The sequence below is a fragment of the Phaseolus vulgaris genome, chromosome 1 (assembly GCF_000499845.2).
Source record: "Phaseolus vulgaris cultivar G19833 chromosome 1, P. vulgaris v2.0, whole genome shotgun sequence".
In the NCBI taxonomy this organism is placed as follows: Eukaryota; Viridiplantae; Streptophyta; class Magnoliopsida; order Fabales; family Fabaceae; genus Phaseolus; species Phaseolus vulgaris.
In genome coordinates this window covers 28,163,582-28,171,499 of record NC_023759.2, presented here as the reverse complement: position 1 = coordinate 28,171,499, position 7,918 = coordinate 28,163,582, and positions in this window count along the sequence as shown.

Here is a 7,918-nt window from a genome sequence, read left to right as displayed (position 1 = left end):
TTGGGCCATTCCACCTTGGCGACACCCTGCTAGGCGACGCCTTATCTTGGCGACGACGCCTTCACCTAGGCGACGCCTCGCCTTGGCGACGCTTCCTCTTGGCGACGCTTCCTCTGGGCGACGCCTGCGCTTGGCGTCACCCCCACCTGGGCGACGCCTTACGTTGACTTTGACCTCGACGCTGACTTTGACCTTGACTTCGTCAACGCCCGGGTACGGGACGGTACACAAGCCCCCCAGTCTTAAGCTGATGACTTGTCTTCAGCGAAAAGACTAAGGCCTCGCCCACGCCATCTACGTGGCACCCGGTGATGTGTCATTCTTTCTGACGTGGCAACCATGAAAACATTGACGTGACACTCTCTGAACCCTTGGGGTGTTCTTAATGGCTGATAGGACATCCTCTGAATACGGGAAAACAACACTTTTTGGGCCACGCTTAATCGCGTGCCACGTGGTTCATCACGCGGTCATCCCCAAGAGCCTCTTGCGCTCCCCTTGAGCGCCCAATCCCTTGACACGCGGCGCAATCAAACGGTCCCCAATTAACGCCCCTTGAGTTGCAGGTGTAATGTTTAAGTTACCCAAACCCCGCGCTTGAGACCACTGTTACATCCACTTTCTCTGCCTTTCCTCACTGTTCATCTTCTTCGAATTTCTTCTCTCGCGACCCTTGCTCTTTCGTGCTTCCGCTCTCCACATCCTTCGATCCCCCAAAGGTATGGTTTTTCCTCTCCTTAATGATTCCCTTTACTGCATGAACTGCCTGGGACTGTTTATGTTACTGCATTTTTTGGATGTCGTTCTTGTGCTTCTTCGTTCCTCCCGTTCCTCCTTTCTCTCGTGTGGGTAGGGTTCACCTAGGATTCCTCCATTTTTTTCCCCTTTTCTCCTCCAAACCCTTTTTCTCTGAACCCTTTCTTTTTCTCTTTTGCTCTTCAGCTCTTGCATCCATGGCGAAAACTAAGACCAGTGCGCCTCCTCCGCTCCCTAGGTCTTACTACAAAGATGAGTATGACTGGGCCCCCGACGATCTCCTCGACAAATGCTCCACCCTAAACTCTGTTGAAGACGTGGAGGCCCACAGGGGGGACCCCGCGCTTTACAACTTCAATGCTTTCCATAAAACTCACGACTCCCACGTTTTGGTATGCCGGGTGAAACCCGGGGTACCCGTTTGCGGGGACTCAAGGGACACTGGAGGAAACCCCTTCTTCTTCCTTTACTAGATGGTACTCAAAAGGGTGGGCCTGCGTCTACCCCTCACTTCTTTCGAGAGGGAGCTGCTCACCGAGATCAACACCGCCCCCGCCCAGCTTCACCCCAACAGCTGGGCTTTCGTAAGGGGGTTTCAAATTCTTTGCGGATATCTGGGTGTCCCTCCTTCCGTGGACGTTTTTCTTCATTTTTTCGAGGTAAAGAAACAAGGGAAAAGCCTGTGGATGAGCTTCTCTGGCGTTGCCGGGCGCATCATCCTCACGCTCTTCCAGAATTCATTCAAAGGGTGGAAAGAGAAGTTTTTCAAAATACGTGCAACCAAGCACGATCCTACCGCCTTGGACGACTTTCCTTTATACTGGACGGACAAGCCCATAACAATGAAGGCCTTGGCCTTGGACCAACTTGCTCCCGCTGATCGGGACGTGTGCAAAGCCTTGGCGGGGCTTGGGGTAGTCTTTGATACTGCCAAGCTCATCGCCAATGAGTTCAATGCCCACGGACTCTCCACCTACTTCGGTATCTGCTTCTGCTTGTTTATACTGCACGAACTGTCGTGGTTATACGAACTTGCTTGCTCCGCTTGAGACCCTATGGTTATCTGCATGCGTTTAGCTATAAATACTCCCATTCTGCTATATCTGAATTGATCTGTGCTCTGTTACTCTCGCTGATGCAGGTTCAGTGATGACTTTGTCGAGGCGACTCGCCCTTGCCAAATTCCTGAAGAAGGCAAGGTCAGCCAAAGAGGGCGGAGACACAGTCACCCCTGCCGTGCCAACCGTCGCTTCCCTGCCGACCCCTCCTCCGTCCACCTCTCCTTCTCCCATTGCCGCGGTACCACTGGCCATGGCGTCGACCCCTGCCCCAGCACGCCCTAACAAAGGGAAGAGGGTGCTGGTGGTAGATTCTGACAGTGAAGATTCGGGTGTCGCCTTGGTTTCCAGTAAGAGGAGGGCTACGGGCGTTCCTGTCCTGACAGTCGCGTCTCCCGGTGGTGGGAGCTTTCTCAGGGACGATCCACCAAGTGCCACATCACCTCCACCTCCACCTGCCCACGAGGAACGAGAGGAAAGGATTGACTCAGTTCCCCCGCCCTCGCCGTTACCGCTTCGTGACGCAGCTGAGGCCTCTGGCTCTGCCCCTCCTGCATCAGTTCCAGCTTCGACCTCTCGAAAGCCCTGAATTCCTCGCCCCATCCATAGGGAGTTGACGCAGGGTTTCACTGAGGGAATGTCGCTGACTGATCCTCTCAAGGGGGGAGGCATGCCTTACTATATGGGGGCATTCCTGGCGGTGGCACTCAAGTGGCGCACCCAGGCTCGAAGCGCTATTAAGGGGAGGGAGGCTCTCCGCAAACTGAGACAAGAAGTGGGAGCGTTGAAGGAGGAGAAACAAAACTGGGTGCTCAAGGAGGAAGCTTCCCAATCCTTGCTAAAACTGGCCCACGAGGGCAGGGAGGGGGCCGAGGCGTATGCGCGCGAACTTGAACAGGCGCATGCCGATCAGCTGGCCCAACTCACTTCCTACCAAATCCAAAGCCTTGGCCTGCAAGAGGCGGCTCTTGCCTCCGAAGCACAGCGAAAAAAAATTGAAGAACTTGGAGGCAGAAGTTAAGCGAGAGAGAGAACGCCTTGGCTGCGAAGGTCGAAGCTTTGAGCCTTCTCCAAGCCGAGGCTAACAAGCTCCGCGTGGAGAAGGAATTCCTGGACAAACAGTTGACATCCAAGGACGCTAGGGTTGCGAAACTAGAAGGGGAGGTCCAACGATTGACTGGGGATATGGCAGGCGCGTTTGAAGAGGGCTTCCAAGAGGCTCTGGCTCAGGCGTCCTGCGAGAACCCTGGCATCAATATTTCAAACTGCGACCCCACACACCATGTCGTCGACGGGAAGGTCGTGCCCTTCGACTTGGATGACTGAGCCGCCGTTTCCCACCCGCCACCTTTACCTTTCGAGCTTCATAGTTATTTCTGCCATTCTATGATAAACTTGTAACTCCTTTTCACTTTGTCGGAACTCTGGATTTTGCATGATTGATTCGTGCCTTTGCGTTATCAAATTTTGTTTGTATGATTTTACCTTCCTTTCTCATTTCCATGTGCTCTGATTGCTTTGCCCCCCATCGCGTTCCTTCGTGGCTTGTTCCGCCTTCGTATCTATGAGGCCTCTGTTTCGTGAAGGCGTCAGTGGCTTTGCCGTTATTGTAACGCAAAAGTTGAGGCCTACTCCAGGCCCCAAACGTTCGGGATGAGGCCACACACCGATGCCCATGCCCACGGAGAGGCTTGCCTAACGGCGCCGTATCGTCCGTGGGGTGTCTCCAACTCCTAAGCGACCTGTCCCCTGATTCTCGGTGCCCGGCGCCCACGCCTGAGGAGAGGCCTACTACCGCAGCGTCGTATCGTCCTCCGGGTGTCTAAAAACGCCAGTCGCTGGGAAAGCTCAAAGCCCTCCAGGGGTTGTTCCCTCCACGGTCTTTCCTCCCCATGGGTATCGGGGAACGACCCCGCCAGCAATTCACTCAGCATTTGGCGATCTCGCCTCCCTCCGCATTCTTTCCTACCTGCGGGTATCGGGTTGGCGACGCCGCTAGTGACTAGCTTTGACTCCTTCGATTTCATCTCCCTCCACAGTCTTTCCTACTTGTGGGTATCGGGGAGGTGAAGCTGCTGATAGTTGTGTTGACGAAGCCTTTAAACGCTTCACAATGGTAATACCTTCTACTTACGCTTTCTCTTGATAACGCCCTCTCTCTTGGCGACGCCACCTCTCTTGGCGACGCCCTCTTGTATGGGCGACACCCTCGACGTCTCATGGTGGCAACGCCATCTGCACCTTCCACTGGTGACGTTCGGGGCGGTTAAACCGTTGACTTTACTTCGACGTCGGTTCTGACTTTGGCTCAGGTCGACGCCCGGGGTGGCGAGGGACCCTAGGTCTCGCCCGTGCCGTCCACGTGGCGCTTTTCGTATGGCTGATGGGACGTTCCCCCACTTGATTAGGTTCTGACACCTCCTGAGTCTCTGATCCATTCTCGACGGCGTGTCGTACCCCTGAGCATTCTGTCGATACGACGTTTTCTGAGTGTTAACTAGTGGTGCCAGGACCATCCTCTCATTTTCTGCCACGTGGCTTAGTTGCATGGTTTACCCATTCGCGTCGTTTGGCGCTCTAACCGTAATATTTAATTCTTCAAAATCTTGAAACTGCCTTCATCATCTCTGTGCCTTCGCGACATTCTTGCGCCATCTTCCTCCTCTCAAAGAGCCACTCTGGTGTCCTTTCTAACCAACGTATTACCCCGCCTTTCCAGCGAACCATCTCCTTTCGACCCTCCAACTCTCTTTCCGCCACTGTTCCGTCATGTCTTCTCACATTCCTTCCCCCAGGGTTAACCATAAAGATCTGTATCCCTGGGCTTCAAGCGAGCTTCTGGATGAGTGCTCGTGCCTTCTTTCCACCCTGGCCATCAGGAAACACAAAGGAGAGTCGTGCTCCTATAATCACCGTGCCTTCGCGAGGAGGCATGACAATGACATCACCGTGCTCCCTTGCACCCTGGGGGAGCCGGTGTGTGGGGACGAACGCGCCAACGACGGGATTCCTTTCTTTTACTTCTATCAGGTGGTGTTCCAGATCGTTGGCGTACGTCTGCCCTTCTCCAGGTTCGAGAGGGAACTTCTGACGGAGATCAACGCTGCACCAGCCCAACTGTAACCCAACAGCTGGGCCTTCGTTAAGGCCTTTGACGTCCTGTTCGGGTTCCTGGGGTGTGCGCCCTCGGTTGAGATCTTTCTTCACTTTTTCGAGGTGAAACGCCAAAGGAACAACCTCTGGGTGACCCTCAGCAACGTTCCTGGTAGGGTTCTCCTGACTCCCTTCCAAAGCTCCTTCACGGGGTGGAAGGGTAGGTTTTTCAAGATCTGTTGTTCTGATATCGTGCCCTCCGCCCTGGATGGGTTCCCGTTGTACTGGGTGAGGGAGGCACGAGCCCTCAAGTCCAAACCCTTCAAGAAACTAAGCCCGAACGACCAGATTGCGTGCCGGATTCTGGCTGAGGCGGGGGGTTTTGACTCCGCCACCCTGATCAGTTTGGAGTTCAACGCCGGAACCCTAGAGAAGTACATATGTACGAGTGGCTATCTCAGAAACTTCTGCTTCTTACCTTCATTAGATCTCTACGTGGTCTAACTCATGGTGTCCTCACTGTTCTTGTTTCCCTTGGTACAGGTTCGAAGATAGACCCCCAGCGGAGGTCACAGCTCACCCAGGCGTTGAGGGCTGAGACTGAAGCGTCGTCCTCCTCCTTGCCAAGGTCTGAAGGCCACTGAAGAGTGGTTCGTTTGTATTTTTTCCTTTTCTGTATGAGCACTGGGCCTGTAATGTCTGCCCTATTCACCTTGCTCCCGTTCCTTTCGATCATACATGTAAATTTGACTTCATTGTGCCACGCTTGATTTCTTTAACGCTGTTTACCTTTGCACAATCTTCATACACTGCGCGTTTTTCCTCTGTCACTTTTCTTGGCGGCGCTCTGCGCTTCTTGGCGACGCCTTCTTTCTTGGCGACTGGCGACACTCCCCTTTGGCGGCACCTTCTTTCTTGGCGATGCGTATGCTTGGCGATGCCTGTCGTCACTTTGAAAGGGAAAAAGATAAAGACTGAAACCAAGACAAAGGTTTTTCCTCGAACTTCTTTTCCTTTTTTATTTGGGTGACCTCATTAAAAAACCCCCGAGAGGGAAAAAGGGTGTCCCCTTCAACTACATTGTTACATGGCTGTTTACATAAGTCAACTAAAATAAAATTTTAAGTTGGCTGCATTCCAACTGCGTGGGATGGGACCCCCATCCAATGTCTCTAGGTTGTAAGAACCGTTGCCCTTAGCTTCGGTAATTCTGAAGGGTCCGGTCCACTTGGGAGACAGCTTATTCTCCAACTCGTATGGATGAGCCTTCCTCATAACTAGGTCGCCAATCTGAAACTGTCGCGGCTTTACCTTAGAGCTATATTGTCGCTCTACCCTTCTCTTTACGGCTTCGGCCTTTATTCTGGCCTCCTCCCTAGCTTCGTCCAGTAGGTCCAGGTTCACCCTCCTTTCTTCGTTGGATTCTTCCGCCACGAAATTTTCGAAACGTGGTGAGCTTTCGTGAATCTCAACTGGGATCATCGCATCCGACCCATACACTAAGCTGAAAGGCGTCTCCATGGTGGAAGATTGGGGCGTGGTGTGATACGCCCACATGATCCTTGGCACTTCCTCCGCCCACGCTCCTTTGGCCTTATCTAGCCTTCTCTTTAGCCCCCTCAGCAAGACTCTGTTCGCTGACTCTACCTGCCCATTAGTCTGGGGGTGTTCAACTGATGCGAACACCTGCTTGATGCCTACCTCAGCACACAGGTTTCTCAACTGCTGACTGGCGAACTGGGTTCCGTTATCGGATATCAGCCGCCTAGGTACGCCGAAACGGCACACAATGTTCTTCCACACAAAGTGTTGGACTTTGTGCGCAGTGATCTGGGCCACGGGCTCCGCCTCTATCCACTTGGTGAAGTACTCGATGGCGACGATCAAGTACTTCATCTGCCTTATCGCCAGCGGAAACGGACCTAGGATGTCGATCCCCCAGGTGTGGAAAGGCCATGGGCTGTATATGGACCACAGCTCCTCTAGCGGCGCCTTGTGCCAGTCTGCGTGTTTTTGGCATTGCTTACAACGCTAGGCGTGTCGCACGCAATCTTCCTTTACTGTTGGCCAATAAAAACCCGCGCGCACTACCTTAGAAGCTAAGGACCTTCCGCCTACATGACTCCCACAAATGCCTTCGTGGAGTTCCGTCATTATTCTGGTACATTCGTCGCCGCTTACGCATGTTAAGATAGGGTGAGTGAAACCGTGCCTGAATAACACTCCGTCTACCAGGGTGTACCTTGCAGCATTTCTTTTAACTTTCTTACCTTCATCAGGCTCCACTGGGAGAACCCCATCCGCTAGGTACCGCCTGTATGGCGTCATCCAGGTGTCTCCTTCGGCTAAAACATGTATATGCGCTCGCCTCCCTCCTTCGGGCGTGTCCGTGTATACGCTAATGCGAGGCGCCTTCAACGTATCCTGAGTCAAGGAACGATGACTCCTTGGCCTTCCTCTCGTGGTGCTTATATGGAGGACATCCACCCTGTTATCCTCTATGAATTTCCTCGGAGCCTTAAGCGTCTCTTGGATTACAGTCCTCTGCCTGCCCCCCTTGCCTGAGCTGGCCAGCTTGGCGAGCAGGTCAGCTCTGGCATTCTGCTCCCTTGGGACATGCACCAGCTCAAGAGCACTAAAGGCTCCCTTTAGCGATTCGACGTACCTTAAATATGCCGCCATCTGCGGGTCTTTCGCCTGGAACTCACCTAACACTTGCCCCGTAACCAGTTGAGAGTCACTCTTCACTAATAGGTTCCGCGCGCCCATTTCTTTGGCTAAAAGCATTCCTGCAATCAGGGCTTCATACTCAGCTTGATTATTACTGGCTTTGAAAGCGAAGCGCAGGGCCTGCTCGATCAGTACACCGTCTGGTCCTTCCAAGACTATTCCCGCACCACTTCCTTGTTGGTTGGAAGAACCATCCACTGAGAGCGACCACTGTGAGCCTGCCTCCACCTCCTGTTCGCCTCCGGGCGAGAGTTCTGCCACGAAATCTGCGTATACCTGCC